Genomic DNA, 17,480 nt, shown 5'->3' on the forward strand with positions numbered 1-17,480 from the left:
TATATATATATATATACATACAATGGAGTATTACATGGCAATGAGAAAGAATGAAATCTGGCCATTTGTAGCAAAGTGGATGAACCTCGAGGGTGTCATGCTAAGCGAAATAAGTCAGGCAGAGAAGGACAGATACCATATGTTTGCACTCATAGGTCTAACAGGAGAACAGGAGAAACCTAATGGAGGACCAGGGGGAAGGGAAGGGGGGAAAGAGCGTTGGGGAGAGAGAGGGACGCAAAACCTGAGAGACTATTGAATACTGAAAACGAACCAGAGTTGAAGGGGGAGGGGGAGGGGGAAAGGGGTGGTGGTAATGGAGGAGGGCACTTGTGGGGAAGAGCACTGGGTGTTGTATGGAAACCAATTTGACAATAAACTATTACAGTAAATAAATAAATAAATAAAAAGACTAGCCCTTGGAAAGGAAATTGATAAGATTGGACCTAAATAAAACATTGAATTCCTATGATAAAGTGACCTAGCAAGAGGCGTGTGACAACCACCATCATCTGAGGACACTTTGATGATGTTTGAGAGCATGGTGAGAAACCAGGCTGCCTGTAGGTCCGGCATTCAGGCTCCTCCATAGCTGGCCTCGTTGATGAGTCCAGGTTGTGGTAATTTCTAGGTAAAAATGAAAATGGTAATGAAAGACATCATTAAATCAAAGGCAGCCTTGCGTCTGGGTTAAGGTCCTCGCACCTAAAGGGCGTGGGTTTATCAGACTCAGGGGTACGTTTGTGAAACTGAAGTCACTGCCTGTTGCTGACTCATGTTCTCACTCTGCACGCTGGCTGTGGGATTCCCTGGTACAGACGCTGCAGTGACCACACTGTTCCCATCTTTCAGTGGGCTTGGATGACCTGCCAGAAGTCTGAGGTGCGGTAGGACATTTCTGCAGACAGCTCCAGCTCAGCCCCGTCTCCCAAGTGTGTTTTGCTCAGCTGTTGTGTGAGGAAGAAAGTGCAGGATGATCCTTGCTTGAGCAGAGCCTATTTTGAAATTGAAATTTACTTCTTTGCCTTTGTTTTCTAGATGAGAGGCTGGATATTGGTGTATGTGTGGTGACTTATTGATTTTAGTGTTGACATTGCTAAGGATCCTGTTCTGATACTCAGTTTGGGGGCCAGTTTTGTTTCCTTTCAGCTTTTGCTGATATATTATTTTCTAGAATCTCTTCTAGCTTACTTAAAAAACTCGGACTCGACGTTGACTTTTCTCATAGAGGCTGGTGTGGGGCGCAGAAGCCCCCAGGGTATGTGTACAGAGAACAGGTCACCTCTATGGGGACTCAGTCCTCACCAGCAGCATGTGAGGGAGCAATCCGGGGTGGGTTGGAGGGGCCTGGCCTGCGGACAGCTCTGAGGGAGCTGATCTCCTTCACCCAAGAGGTGGGGGACCGCCCTCCAGTGCCCCCAAGACAGAATCCTGTTTTCTGGGAAACCCATGACTAGGGAGGGGTATGTAGGAGGGAGTTTCAGAGTAGTAATGTGGGACTCTGTGATCCAGAGCTCCCAGGCCACTCTGCAGCCCCCACCCCTGGGCCAGGGTCCTGCTGAGATATAAGGGGTGCTGGGAGCCCCCTGACCTGCCCCAGGAACGTGCCTCCCTCTGAGTTCCTGAGCTTCTCTGAAAATGCCACATCCTGGGAGTGCATCTCACTTACGTGCTCTGCTATGAGGCATGCTGCTGGCTCATTAGGGAAGGGTCACCGAGGGCTTTGGAGGAGGCATGGGATTGGGTTCTGGTACCTTTTCTATGTACCAGGTGCCGTGCTGGGTGCTGTGAATGCAGACCTGTGTCTGGGGTCCTCCCTCTGAGGGGCTCACAGTGGGTGGTAAACAGGGACCTAATACATTCCTTCTTGGGGCACTGGGGGATGGGTGAGAGAGAGTGGGGCTGGCTCCAGGGCGCGGGGCTCCGATGACTGTATAACAAGAGCCAGCATGGATTTCTCACTGAGTACCAGCTAGCACCTCCTGGAAGCCACACAGCAATCCTGTGATGCAGGTTTACAGGCAACTCATATTGTCCCCATTTCACGGTGGAGAACACTGAGGCTCGAGATCACAGAGCTACTCTGAGTTCTGTGCCAGCACTCACCCCCATGCCTCCTGAGTTGGGCTCTGTCTTGATTTCCTCCCAGGGAGGGCTGCTTCCTGTCCTGAGGACTGAGAAGGGACTGAGGGGGCTTTAGGATCCTGTGAGGACTTCTCTGTTTCTCGTGTGGCTGAGGCGCAGAGCAGCAGGGGAAAGCCGCTGTGGTTACAGCTCGGAAGCAGAGAGGCGGCTGTCTCACTCTCCCCTGCCGTCTCTGGGGCGTGGGAGAGCGCCCTAGGATGCTGAGCACCTCTGAGCTCTGAAACCTCAGGAGCGGGACTCAGGGACGAGCTTGAGGTGGCCATGGCAGGGAAGCCTGGGGTGGGGGCCATCCCGCCGTGCAGGCTCCTGTCTGAGCCAGGCCTTAGCTGGCTGGGGAAAGAGGGAGGCTTCAGGGTGTTCTGGTCCCACATGGCTGAGCCGGGCCTGTCCAGTCTGTGCCTGTCCTGCAGGGTGACAGCTGACACATGGGGACGTCTGCCTGTCCTGCACCGTTTCTGGTGCTTTCGCCGGCACCTCCAACACCGCACTTGTTTCCCTCGCTTCTTCCAGTTCTCACCACATCGTCTTCCTCCCTTTGCCCACCAGGGCCAGCCAGGGAGTGGTGAGTGATGAGAACACGTGCAGACAGACCCAGATTCTCAGTGGCCACTTTCCCTACAAGTCAAGGTCAAAAGGAGAGTGCTTAAAAGCATGGCTTATGCTCTTCTGTCCTCTCAACGGTGTTTTTTCCTTTTTGTTGTTGTTGTTTTGTTTCCTAAGAAGGAAAGCAAGCGTGGAATATATATTAAGCATTACTGTTGCTTCAGCCGTCACTTCATAGGGAGAAAAGTGGTTGTTTCAATTAGAATGGATTTTGGACAGAGTTCTTTGAGTGAGTAAATTGTGGAAAATAGCACAAGTTGTGAGATGGGGGATTTAGGCTCTTGAACATAAGTGGTCTGAAATACTTACAGTGGTTCCTCGGGATCGATACACATGGCTTCTGCCAGATGTAACTGGTTCTGACTGCTTTTACTGGATCAGTTGACTCTGACCAGCCCAGCTGCTTCTAAGAAACTAACGTTTGTTTTTCTGGAAGCTGAAGTCAGAGGAAGACAGATGCATAGATAGAGCCATGACGGGGCCCAGATCCTGGCTGCGGGGCAACCCTGCCCTTCTCTGGTGGCCTCCAGACCTGAGAGGAGCAGTCGAGGAGGTGGGCCCCTGACATCCTCCATCCCTGCTGGCCCGCCTCTCAGGCTCAGGCATATACTTTCTTTATTAAAAAAATTTTTTTAATTGTTCATTTATTTTTTAGAAAGAGAAAGAGAGAGCGTGCACGCCTGTGAGTGTGGGGGAGGGTCAGAGAGAGAGACACACACAGAATCTGAAGCGGGCTGCAGGCTCCTAGCTGTCAGCACAGAGCCTGACATGGGGCTTGAACTCACAGACAGTGAGATCATGACCTGAGCTGAAGTCGGACGCTGAACCAACTGAGCCCCCCAGGCGCACCATGGCACGTACTCTCTTAGCCTGACGGGACTCCCTATTTTAATTTGTTAATAGAGCAAATCCTTCCGCCTACCCTGCTCCCCCCCCCCACTTCAACAATGTCCCATGACTTTCCACCTGAGATGGCACTTTTCTAAGTTCCTTACGCTCCTGAGGAGAGAAGCCATTCCCTCATCACTCAGGAGGATGATGTGCCTGCCTGTCACCTCCCCTGTCTTTCACTGTCCACTGTTTCTGCCTATTAACCAGCATTGACCTAACTCAAGTCATTTGGATTAAATTTTTATTGTAAAATATTTGATATACAGAAAGGGAAAAAGAATTATGTCCCTGAATACCTGTGTACCCACAACCCACTTAAAGTAGAAAATATTATTATATTGGTTGTATACTTCTTTATAACCAATTATGCCAAAACTTAGTGGTATAAAACAGTAAACATTTGATACTTCACACATAGAATCCATCTGGGAGCAGCTGGGCTGGGTGATTCTGTCTCAGGGTCAAGGTGTGGGCCAGGGCAGGGCCATCGTCATCTGGAGGCATGACTGTGGCTGGAGGAGCCACTTACTTAAAAAATATTTCTTAATGTTTATTTTTTTGGGAGAAGCGTCAAAGAGAAAGGGAGACACAGAATCTGAAGCAGGTTCCAGATCCTGAGCAGTCAGCACAGATCCTAATGCAGGGCTTGAACTCATGAATGACGAGATCATGATCTGAGCTGGAGTTGGGTGAGTTAACCCACTGAGCCACCAGGTGCCCCTGGAGGATCCCCTTCTGAGATTACTTCATGTGGCTGCGGGAGAGAGGCCTCTGTTCTTTTCCGTGGGGTCTCCACAGTGCTCTCTCACAGCATGGCAGGTAGCTTGCCTCAGAGCGAGTGATCCAAGAGAGAGGGTCTCGGGAACCTTGCGTGCTTCTATGACCTAGATTCCTTAGCCACACGCTGTCATCTCTGCCTTCTGCCTTATTCTGTTCTCTAGACCCAAGTTATTAAGCCCTGTCCACACTCAAATAGAAGGAAATTAGGCCCCATCTTTTGAACGGAGTGAAAAAGCGTTAGTGGACGTACTTTAAACCATCATAATTACCAGTATAGCCGGAGCCCCTCCTGATTGCGGCTGTGTCTCCCATGCAGAGGTAACTGTTAGTAGAGTTTGGTGCATGTTTTATCTTCCTGTATTTGTCCGTATCACCAGGCCGATGACTTTTCCATGTCTTTAAGCACTGTGTAAATCATACCAAATTGTGTGTGTTTTCTGTAGCTTGCCCCCCCATTTTTTTCTTTTTGCCTCATATTATATCTGCGACTTTCATCCATGTGAAAACGTATAGCTGAACTTTATTCCTTTTCGTGGCTGCTTGGCATTTCGTTGTAGGAACCTAATACACTCTGTTTTTTCTCTGTTGGTGGCTGTTCAGATGGTTTCCGGTTTCTTACTGCTACAAACAAGGCTGTTAGGAATACTCATGTGTGTGTTTATGTGACCATGAGCTGGATTTGTCTAGAATACTTAGCAAGGATTGGAATTGCCACGGGATAGAACATATGAATCTTTACATTTTCTGAAAGTGGCCAAATTGTTTCCCCAAGTCGTTTTACTCATGAATGTTCCCACCAGTGGTGTGTGGTCTCCCCTTTCCCTCGTCCTTGATACTGCTTGGTATAAGATGTTTTTAAGTTTTTGTCAGTCTGATGGGTGAAAGTAGCCCCTACAGGGAGGGCCTTAATTTGCATCTTGCTGCCGACCAGTGAGATTGCACTTCTTTTCATGTATTTATTTTCTTATATTGATGTATATTTATTTCATGTATTTATTATTCTGTGAATTACTGGTTCATCTGTTTTGTTCCTTTTTGGAATTTTCTTATCCATCATTTCATCCTTCATCTGATTTATGTATTATAAACATCTTTTTCCATTTCTTCCTGCCAACATAGTGTGGGAGCTAAGAGCCTGTGTTCTTGGGCCACGCCGCTGGGGTGAAGTCCCAGCTGCAGAATTTCTTGTGTGGCATTAGGCACACCACTTAATAATTTTTGTGTGCCTCAGTTTCCTCATCTGTAAAAGGGGGTGACCTCATAGAAGTGCTGTGAGGATTTCAAGGTTCACATGTGTGAAACAGTTAGTGCCTGTCTCAGTAAGCGTGATGTGGGCCACAGAAACCCGGATGTGCCCTGCATGGTCCTATCAGATCGCATACATGCACCATCACCTTGCCCAGAGCTTTCTCTATCACTGTGTCCTCATTTGATAAGATTGGCAGGCAGTGCTTCTCTCTGGTGCTCAGCCGGCTAGGTGACCCTCCCTCCAGCATCCCTGAGCTGCCCGAATAGAACACGAAATCCCAGCCTCCCTTTGGGGGACGTGAGGGAATTGGAAGGCAGCAGACTCCTTGCAGCAAAAATAGAAGCCTCATTTGCCTAGGAGAGAATAATAATGAGAAGAGCCCAGCAGATGCAGGCTTGGAAGGCGCCTCTGAACCCTCCCCTGCATCCTTGGGGTCCATGCCTGCGCCCTTCCTGCCAGCCCTGCCTTTGCCCTTCACCCTTGTCTCTTCCAGCACTACTTCTGGCTGTCACGTGGATGGCCTTGGCACTGTGTTCTGGCTTTCCTACCTCAGTGTTCCATTGTTCTCTCATTCCACAAACCCAAGCAAGAACTCCAAACACAGGACTCTGTTTAATATCGACAATCATCAGAGAAATATGTCAGATGTTACAGTGTAAATCTGGGAGCCCAGGGAGCCGTGTGTCTATCCACGGAATGCCGTCAGCTGCTCAAGGGCAGATCTATTGAGATTAAAACACAGCTGGATCAGGACACCGTTAGTTTCAACCCCAAGATGAATAAATTAGCTCAATACTGCTGTAAGGAACTCTCAGGTTTATTTGGTAGATCCTCAGAGGATTTTACATAAAAGCAAATGCGGGAAGAGTAAGTTGGTGATATTGGATGTTAGAGCTAGTTTGGGTTTAGAGCAAATTTCTAGGTTTTGAAACAGATTGAAATAATCCATGTCTCTACCCCCAACTCTGCTATCACGGTGGCCTCATGGGCCCCATGGAGAAGGAACAAATAGTCACCTTGAAAGAACAGTTCCCATTCAGGAAACTAATCACATATAAAGAGTCTCTGCGTTAGAATCTGGAGCAGGAAGTGAGTTTCTTCCCAAACCAAGGAATCTGTTGGCAGAATGTGGCTCCTCCTCCATGGCCTGTCACCTCCAGACCTTGAAAGATAAGCTTCCAAGAATGGAGAGTTTTTTAACTGTTTCATTGTTAGCAATTTGTATATGACTTCTAATAATTAAGGCTTTTTTAATAGCATTCTTAGAAGCCACCTTCTCATATGAAACCATTGTTGTTTAAAACTCTGAGACCTTTGAAGATAGAGTTTTAAATCCAGATTGTTCCCAAAACATTTGCTCACATGAGAATCTCAAGGTTTGAGCTCTTTATTCTAAGGATGCAGCTTCCTTCCCAGGAGAAAAAGAATACATGCTGGTATTTATAGAGTTAGTAGCATTTGAAGACTTTACCTTGTAGCTAGCTTGGGGGCTCAGTTATTCAGAATTTTGAGATTTTTATTTATAAACCACCTATTAATGTCCACTCAAGCTGGGAAATCTCCCAACTTTACCATCACTGCCCCACGCCTCAGCTTCCTTCCCCTGTAGCCTGGGCTGCATCATTTTGTGATCTGGCTCCGAGGACCTGGAGCCCCTCTCTGAGCCCAGTTCCTGTTTCCTCACTGTAACTGGTCTGTGGCCAGTACTTGAAATGGTTCTTTAGGGACTTTCCCTTGGAAAGACCCTGCTGTGCCCAACTGAGCACTGTCCCTGTGTGTCCTTCTCATCAGGAAGTGGCAGACCCCCCCTGCCCCAGCCCCACAGTAAACTTGGGGAGTATCCACACCCACAAAGTCCTATCCTGTGGTTCCAGCCATACCCGTGGGGATTCTGGGCTATGGCATGCTACGCCCCCCTCAGGGCGGCTCGGGGGAGCTACGGTTCCAGGTCCCAGGAGGTCTCCTCGGGCAGCGGCTCCTCTGCCAGATGCTGACCTCTGCCAGCTGCCTGTTCCCCTGTGCGAGACAGCCCAGTGCAGATGAGCCCCATGGCCACCTGGGCTGTCCCATGAAGGCCACGTGCTCTCCGCCATGCAGAGGTGTTGACAGTCCCATGGAATACCTGGCTTTGCAGCCACCGGGCCAGTACTAGAAAGAGCCACACCTGAGCTGGCTTGGGTGTGAGGCTCGTGCCCCCTGCCTGTGATACACCCTGGCCCTTCCCCCATCATTCTGGCCACTGTGCTCAGTGCAGACCCTTCCCAGCCCTCCCCCAGGGCCTCTGCTCATCAAATTCTACTTGTTCTACAACCTAACCACAGCATACCATAATATCCCCAAACTCGTGTGCCCAGGGCCCAGCCTCTTACAAAGCACCGGGTTGCCTGTTTGGCTCAAGGAACTGTAGGCGTAGCTCCCGGGTCAGCTGGAGCAAGAGGTGCTAGTATGACGGTGAGGTGGTGATTCTGCTGTGCAGGTCCCCGGCCACTCTGTAAGGCTGTAAGATCAGCCATCCTGCCTCCAGGCAGACTTCCTGCCTCTGCACTGTCACATCCACCTCTGTCCACTTCCGTACCAGGCGTCCTCCTAGGGCAGCTTCCAAGTCTATGAGTCCATGAAACTGTGAGTGTTGCCTTAACTTTGCCAAGAAAATGCTTACACAGATTGGTTGTGACACCTGCCTCCCCCAGCACAGCACCGTCCTCTGCTCCAGGGCTCGCATCTCCTGCTTTGGGTCAAGACGTGCATGAGCTGCTCTATCCGGGCCCATCGAGGTTCTCTTAGCCTAAGTAGCTTCCTGTCTCAGGCCTCCTCCCCAGCCACCTGAGCCAGTAGTGGTTTGCGGATTTGGGACCTCGCATTGCCTCCCCTGACATAATATCCAAGGTAATCAGCGAATTTATGAACCGTTCACTCTAAGCAATATTTAGGATTTTTGTTTACCTCCTGAGTGTCTGAAAACGTGGCATTTCAAAGGCTCTGTTTGATCAGAAATCCAACTGATTGCCATAAATGTGTATGTCGCATAATAGAGAACCCACAATGGCAGGTTGCAGTGGGCATCCTGGGAGAAAGTTAATTAATCCTGAAACCAAATACCAACGGCCTCAGCAACGGCAGTCATAAGAGAGCCAAGCCTCGTAGTATTTGAAGTCAGGCAGCTGGAGGGCTGTTTATTGGAAGTATTCTCTGTGCCTGAATTCTGCTGTGGATTCAGTGCCCCAGGCCAGGGCCTGCCTTTCTTTCTGTCCTTGGTTCCAAGGGCTGGGGTCTCTGGACCCTGGAGAATCTCGTCGTCAGCACGCAGACGGAAAGAGCCTTCGTGGCATCTCCCAGACTCCTGTGGCTTTGTATTTCAGGTCTCCCCTGGGAAGCTGGAATACAGGATGACCTCCCCCCCGCCCCCACCCCCCACAAATAACTTGTAGGTGGGCCAACAACTTGGAAAATGGAGTGTTTAAATCTTATAGGGAGACCTGAGTACTTTATTTCCAGCCTGGGGCTTGCTAAGAAATAGGAGATTATTCCAAAATTGGTTGTGCATTTCCTGAAGAAGAGCAGGCTCTCAGATTTCTAATCACAAATGGTCGAGATCAACAGGGGAAGTAACTTGGCCCTCGATGCCTCCAGGGAGGGTAGAAAGAGGATGGGACATGTGTGTGGCCATACACGGCTGGGAAGAAAAGCCTGGCTGTTCTGAAGTGTAGGTGATCCTTTGTGTTCATTCCAGCCTTCCCTGCAGGTGCCTGGCTAGGTGAGGGACTCAGAGCCAGCAGGGACCAGCCGACCCCCCAGGGCCTTCCCAGGTCTCTGCGTTCATGACATTGCTGGTGTTTTGTTTTTTTGTTTTTTTGTTTTTTTTAAGTGAACTGCCTGTCCAGAGACACAGTTTGGCAAAATTACGTAACCCTGCTTTAGCCAATGCAAGCAAGGGGCCCTGAGACGGCAGGGAGAGGGCACTGCTACACGGAAGAGAAAATTCATATTTTTCTTTGGAGAAAATGGAAAGTGGTGCTGGGTCCAAGTGGTAGGTGACCTTGCTATTGAGTTAAAAAGCTGCTGGGGAAATTAGAGATGACAGACATGAAAAGGATGCTAATGAATAGTGGTGGACCAGAGCCCGGAGCCCTGATTCCTCCACCGTCCACAAGGGGTACTTGTGTGATGCCTATAAATAGACATTTAAAAACCGATTCTAAATTGAGTTAAGAGGTGGGCCTGTTTCCTCCTATGGAAAACCGTTATGTAAAGTGCAGAGCTCTGCCCTTTTTCCAAGGCAGTTTGGTGATTCTATGCCTCTGCCGGGAATCTGTGTGAAGCATGTGGGGGACGCTCAGGCTACCGATGAATGAGACTTTGTCCTCTCGGGAGACTTGCAGACTGATGGCAGGCAGAGAGAATGAGCCAGCGAGCTGGAGCTCCTTCCTCCAGGTGGAGCAGTGGGGCAGGCCTCCCCAGGGCAGGAAAGCTCAGCTGAGCCTGAAGAAAGGCCCCTACTTTCCCTGAGGTGCTTCTGGTCTGGGAGGGAATGGCAGAAGCTGGGCCCCTGGGCAGAAGGACACTTGCATAGGCCCACCGTGGCTCTGGGCAATGCACGTAGCTGTAGTCCTGAACGGGGAGGGGAGGACATGTGGGGAGAATTCCAGCCTGTGCCAGTCTACCAACCAAAGCTTCTAGGCTTTTCCCTGCAGCCCTGTTGGTCAAAACTGCCCAGAGCTGGAGTCGGGGATTCTGGGAGAGGACAGAGGTCTTTCTCACTGACCTACTTGAGTTCACAAAGCCAACATGTAGCAGAGTGAGGAATTGAGACCCTGTCTTTTGGCTGCCAGTGGAGTGTTCTTTCCTCTGGATATAGCAGTTAGTATGTGCACTGACCCTGAAATCACTTCTTTTTGGAGGTCCTGGGATGGCGGGATATGGGGGTCAAGAAGGAAATACTGTTAGATGCTAATGTGTTCCCAGGCAGTGTTTTGGGGGCTTTGTTGTGCTTTCCCAACCACTTTTAAGATCAAACTTACTGTTTACTTTTACACATGATGAAGCCGAGGCTGACAATGTGAAGGGATTTGAAAGACATTGGAAGGGGCACCTGGGTGGCTCAGTCGGTTGAGTGTCTGACTCGTGGTTTCAGCTCAGGTCATGATCTCACAGTTTCTGGGATGGAGCCACACTGTCTGTGCAGAGCCAGCTTGGGATTCTCTTTCCCTCTCCTTCTGTCTCTCCCCTGCTTGCACTCATGCTCTCTCTCTTTCTCTCTCTCTCTCTCAATATAAATAAATAAACTTAAAAAAGAAAGGCAACAGAAAGCACCATACCCTTTGGAATTTGAGTAACTACCTGGATGTCAAGTTCCCTCTGAGCAGAGACAAGCAGATTACAGATATACAAATGGCTTGGTCAAAAGGGAGGTATGTTCAGTCTTCTAAGGGATAGCCAGTCATTTTTTTAAAAGTATCTGAACTAGAGGCATCTGCAGTGGGCCAGGTTGGGGTGACTGGGAACTCCCCCCCCCAATTTCCTAGTTAAAATCTGCTAGAAATGTCTGTCTAGGGAAATGAGAATGACTGTCAGGTTTCATTAGAAAGGTGTCAACCCTGGGTCCAGGTTAGACCTTTGTGATAAAGTAAAAGCCAGGATCTGCCTGTGCCGAAAGCAAGACCATATTACACCCCCCTACCCCCCGCCAGAATCATGTCATCCCATTACTTCAGCCCCCAGGACCAGACTGAAGGTGAACTGTCCAGCCAGCACAGCTGTTTACGAAATGCTCTTAGACCTTCTGTTCCCAGCAGATCAGGACCTGGGAAGAGGCTGCCATTGCTGTGGTTTTGAAAGGAACAAAGCTGCATTCCTTTATGATGCATTCTGTCTTTAGCCAAATTGGAGGGAGAAGAGGAACTTTTTTAAAATTTTAATTCCAGTAGAGTTAACATACAGTATTAGGAAAAGAATTTTGATTTGATATTTAAGACCATTAAATCCCCCTCCTCTTACACCATCCTGGGCTTTCCACCTCTTTGGTAGTCCGCTGCCCCCACCTTGAATTCCTGATCCAACTCAGGGCCCCACCTTGAGCCCTTGAACTTATTAAACAAACTTCCTTTTCAGCTTTCATTTGCAAAGCTGTCTCTCTGTCCAAGAGGAGTGTGAAACCTGATGGCCTGTTTTCTGTTCTCTTCTGACACCCCCTTGCCCAGAGGAGGGGTGGACTGTGAACCTGGGCAGAGGAAATGAGAGGTGGCCCGCCTTCCTTTCTCTTTCTTTTAATCTGTCTTCATCTCCCCAGCCCCCACAGGCACACCCACCTCCCTCTGAAAGTGTCCCAGAATACCGGTTCTGCACACTAGTGGGGTCAAGCTTTGTTGTGGGGAAATACATATTCATGAGGGCTTTGAGGAGCTTCATTAAAATGCGGATGGCCTCTCCTTCCAGAGTGATACACAAGCCATCGCTTTATTTGCCCAACATGATGTTCTTAAGGCAATAATTATGTGAGAAATGGCTAAAGAAACATTTTAATTATTTGTCTCTGGTAATTTGCGATGGTCTCATTAGAATGAGAACCGGTTCACTTTTACAGGTAATTCAAAACCTCTCACTCATTCAGATGTCTGTACGTGCAGGAGCGCTATGCGATCACCTGTATCTTTTCTGAAACCCAAGTAATTTCCTCTATTTCCTTCTGTTTTATTCCAGAAAGATTTCGTCACCAGGAGGTTTTGGAGGACGTTACCAACCTGCTTGTTTTTGGTAAGAAATATGAGGTCACCTTGCATGGAGTGCGGTTTTGCTTCTGACATGTGTGAAACGGAATTATGTTCCTCAAGAGATGCCACACTTCAGGTGGATCTGGGCATCTGCCACGGTTCTGTATTTCCTGGGAAGCTGGGGATGTGTAGCTCAGTGCTAGTCTCCACACAGGGAGTCTGAGGCTGGGCTTGGTTTGCAGCCAAGGAGCCCGTGAGCACCGGGCTCGCTGCAGGGTGCTTACGTTGCCTGGAATGGACATCTTTCCCTACCACCCCTGAGACAGCAGTGTCCCCCCCGCCCCCCCCCCGCCATCCCCTTCTCACTGTATTAGTGCTTCTGTAAAACGTAGCCCTCACCAGCCTCAGTCATTTATTTGTGTAACTCCCATCTAGATTCCTATTTATATCAAAAATCAATATATATCACCAACAATAAACACCACTTACAACCTTTCACTATCAAACTTGGGCAACACTGCGTCCAATTAGAAGTCTGCCGCTGTGAAATTTCAGGGCACTGAGAGGAAGACTCTACCTCTGGTCCGGAGGAGCCTTCCTAAGTCTCTCAGGGATGAGGGATGGCCCCGCGTGGCTGGTGCCCTGTGGGTGAGCTATCCTGCGGCCCAGATCCCGCTGGCCGGCGTCGGCCCTTGGCTTGCTCCTGCCCTGTAGGACTTATAGCGGCAGATTTGCGTAGGTCTTTGTAGCCCCGGTGCCAGCTGAGTGCCGGGTACAGGGGACGCTTGTAGGAGATTTGTTCTGACTAACCAAGAACAGGGGCTCTTTTCCTGGACCAACGATACCTTAGTGGCTGGGTTGTGGAGAAGCTGGTGTATGGTTTGGGGTGTGTTTGGAGAGTGGGGTGGAGAGGACACTGTTGTTGGAGGTCAGGCAGCCGAGAGCCAGGAATGGTCTCTGTGTCTTGATGCTGGAGCAGGTCTGAGCTTCTGGTGGATTCTGTGGGTTCTTAGGCTTCCATGGGCTTGGATAGGGCGGCACTGGTCAGCAGTCCAGAGTGCCATGTGGACGGAAGTTGTGCCTTGGGGACTTCCAAATTGAGAGGAGTAATTCGGGATTTCCCAGTGGGGAAGTTCTGTGCCAATTTGAGGATAAAGATGAAGACTAGGGGGGCAGAGTTGCGATACCGGAGTGTCAAGGCCTGGGTCCCAAATTATTGTTTTGCCTCTGGGGCAGTGGAAGGACACAGGGCCTGCTCTTTGGAGCTACTGAAAGAGCCTTCTTTTGTAAGTCAAAGCAGCTGCCTTCATTTACTTTCTAACCCAGCCTGTGTCTACGTGTTGGTAGCTACTCAGAAGCACCGTCCTGTGCATGGGCAGGAATTCACCTCACATCATATTGGGGGTTGTTCTTGTCACAGATATCATGGCTAGATTCTGTGTGGCTTTGGGGGTTGGGAGGGTGGCACATTCATAAGGCATTTAAGAGTTAAAATACTCAGCCCCTGTCGAAGGAAGCAGAAGGGGAAATGTCACAGGAACTACATGACTTTTAATGCATTTGGACATAAGAATAAATGAGTATTTTTCTGAACTTTTCCTCAATTGTCAGTCTTTAACATTTATGAATTTACTTCTATGCTCTCAACTTCTATGCTCCTTTTCCATCTTGTTTGCTTTTTTTAAGTTTATTTTTTTATTTTTAGAGAGGGAGGGAGAGAGAGAGAGAGAGAGAGACACACACACACACACACAGAGAAAGAATGTGAGCAAGGAGAGGGATGGAGAGAGAGAGAGGAAATCCTAAGCAGGGTTCACCACCAGCACGGAACCTGATGTAGGGCTACAACTCATGAACCACAAGATCATAATCCGAACTGAAATCTAGAGTCAGATGCTTAACCAACTAAGCCATCCAGGCACCCCCTGTTTGATTTTCTGTTTAGACTCATTTTTCTTTTTTCTTTTTTTTTTTAAATGTTTTTATTTATTTTTAAGAGAGAGAGAGAGAGAGAGAGAGAGAGAGAGAGAGCGCATGAGCAGGGGAGGGACAGAGAGAGAGGGAGACACAGGATCTGAAGACAGGCTCCAGGCTCTGTGCTAGCTGTCAGCATAGAGCCCGATGCCGGGCTCGAACCCACGAACCATGAGATCATGACCTGAGCTGAAGCCAGATACTTAACCAACTGAGCACCCAGGCACCCCTAGACTCATTTTTCTTAAAGTTTATTTATTTTTGAGAGCGAGAGGGAGAGGGAGAGAGAATGAGCAGGGGAGGGACAGAGAGAGAGGGAGAGACAGAATCGCAAGCTGGCTGTGCTCCGCCAGCACAGAGCCCAATGCCGAGCTCAAACCTGCAAACCGTGAGATCATGCCCGAAGCCGAAATCGAGTCAGATGCTTAACTGACTGAGCCACTCATACAGTAGATTCCTCAACTACCCTCAGCTGTGAAAATACTGAAGCATTTTAGGGGATTCTGGGAAGGGAGGAGGTTTTTTTTAATAACCCGCAGCGAGGGTAGTTTGTGAAGAGAGAGGCTCTTATGGGGAATGGGTCTCACAAATTGTGGTGACATTCCGATCTTCTGGGAGCCCAGGATCAGCCAGCCGTCCACCAAGAAATTGGCCTCTTGAAGTTTTATCTAAATGAAATTGGGGCTGTTGTTGCTTTCGGATGGAACCACAGGGCAGTTCTGTTTGTGCCTGCAAGGCATAAGATATTTTTTTCTTTTGAGCCCAGAAAAGACCTAGTGGGATCTTTACATATCCTGAAATACCATGAGAGCATCAAAATCAGCTGCAAAGGACAAGACGTCTTGCTTTCTTTCCGATTGCGCTCACGCGTCAGCGGCGTAATGGGACTGCCGTTTAAGTGAATACACTCATCGTGATTCTCTGCTCCTTCCCCGCAGAAAAGCAGATTTCTTCTGTGAGAGAAAAGTGGCAATGAGATGGATATTTTCAAATGTCAATTATTGCCAGAATAAATCTCTGTGAGGGGAGCTGCAGAGAGAAGAGACCAGGATTTGTTTATTTTTCTACTGCAAATGAACCACTGTGTAGCATCAGAATACCCAAAGTCTATGCCTGACATCTCTTTATGGAATAACTTGGCGAATATACTTCCACTTATGGTAAAAATTGGGGGCTGTGTTCAATTTTTTTTTTCCTCTGGGGAGAATTAAATCCTAGTCCTAACTTTGATCTCAACACTGTTTGGATTACAACTACAGTTAACCCTTGAACAACATGGGGTTAGGGATGCTGACCCTCACGTAGTTGAAAATCTGCATATAACTCTTGACACCCCAGAACCTTCACTACTAATCACCTATTTTGATTGGAAGTCTTATAACATAAACATCCAATTAAGACATATTTTTATAATAATGTATTTTAATATAATGTATTATAATAAGCTAGATAAATGAAAATGTTATTAAGAGAAGCATAAGAGAAATAATACATTTACAATACTGTATTGTATTTGTGGAAGAAAAATCTGCCGATAAGTGGAACTGTGCCATTCAAATCCAGATTGTTCAAGGACCAACTGTGTATAAATTGAGTGATTTTCAGAAGGAATGGTGGGAAGATGAATAAGGTATGTTTAAATCATGGGCAGTCTCTGAAAATATGTTACGTTAGAAGATGTTGCATTTGCAAGAATGGTTGGCTAATGACAGCCTGCTCTTGCCCAAGTGTAAACACATAAAATTGTTGTGTAAAATCTGACCAAAAGGGCGACTGGGTGGCTCAGTCGGTTAAGCATCCAACTTCGGCTCAGGTCATGATCTTGCGGTTTGTGGGTTTGAGCCCCACGTGGGGCTCTGTGTTGACGGCTCAGCGCCTGGAGCTTGCTTTGGATTGTGTGTCTCCCTCTCTCTCTGCCCCTCCCCTGCTCAATGCTATGTTTCTTTCTGTCTCAATAATAAATAAAAACATTAAAAAAAATTTTAAATGATAAATCTGACCAAGAGTTATTTTATTAATTTTTTAATATTTATTTATTCATTGAGAGATAGAGACAGAGCACAAGTTGGGGAGGGGCAGAGAGAGAATGAGACAGAATATGAAGCAGGCTCCAGGCTCTGAGCCATCAGCACAGAGCCTGATGCAGGGCTTGAACTCCCAAAATGTGAGATCATGACCTGAGCTGAAGTCGGATGGTTAACCACTGAGCCACCCAGGCGCCCCAAGAATGATTTGATTTTAAAATACAAGATCCAGGGGGGAGCCTGAGTGGCTCAGTTGATTAAGCATCCAACTCTTGATCTTGGCTCAGATCATGATCTTATGGTTTGTGGGTTTGAGCCCTGTATCTGTGACAGCACAGAGCCTACTTGGGATTCTCTGTCTCCCTCTCTCTCTGTCCCTCTCCTGCTTGTGCTTGCTTGCTAGCTCTGTCTCCTTCTTAAAATAAATAAACAAACATTAAAAAAATTTATAATATCCAAAGAAAGGCAGTGAAATTTCCAGACATTAAAAGAAAACACAAAAGCTGGAATGTTGAGGGGAAGTGGGCATAAGGGTGGGGCAGCGAGGTTCCTGATGGAAGGCTGCAGTTAAGATTGTGTGATAATGTGGGATGGGTGGGACCGGATAGTAAGCCTAATAACGAACTCTCACATATACAGAAACACAGGAGGGGGCAGAGATATGTTATTGACCAGGCGGAAAGTGATACAGAGCAATGGATTGTCCACATGGGAGAAGATAAAATGGTATCCCTACCTCACAGCATATACACAAGTAAATGCCAATAGAATTAATGACTATAAAGGACAGGATGTTAAATTGTATAGAAGAGACTTTTTTATATGCCCTTGAGGCAGGCAAAGGTAAGACACACACACAGGCACAGATAAGATCAATTAATTACACAGCAGTTTAGCAACTTCTTTAAGAGCCAGGACACCATATAAAGATTTAGGGGAGCCTGGGCAGCTCAGTCAGTTGAGCATCTAACTTTGACTCAGGTTATGATCTCGCAGTTTGTGGGTATGAGCCCTGCATAGGGCCCTGTACTGACAGCTCGGAGCCCAGAGCCTGCTTCGGACTCTATGTCTCCCTCCCTCTCTCTGACCCTCCCCTACTCCCTTTCT

General features: G+C 48.0%; 1 protein-coding gene across 3 annotated transcripts in view; it reads left to right on the top strand.

Moving 5' to 3' along the window:
• The window catches only part of APBA2 (amyloid beta precursor protein binding family A member 2), a 241,508-nt gene that overhangs the window by 109,166 nt on the left and 114,862 nt on the right, over positions 1-17,480 (top strand). For all 3 annotated transcript variants that reach the window (XM_029951927.1, XM_029951928.1, XM_029951929.1), the window contains exon 3: positions 12,365-12,418. The gene's annotated coding sequence lies outside the window, so the exon portion shown is untranslated. The remainder of the gene's footprint in view (positions 1-12,364; positions 12,419-17,480) is intronic.

This window comes from Suricata suricatta, chromosome 9 (genome assembly GCF_006229205.1).
Source record: "Suricata suricatta isolate VVHF042 chromosome 9, meerkat_22Aug2017_6uvM2_HiC, whole genome shotgun sequence".
NCBI lineage: Eukaryota > Metazoa > Chordata > Mammalia > Carnivora > Herpestidae > Suricata > Suricata suricatta.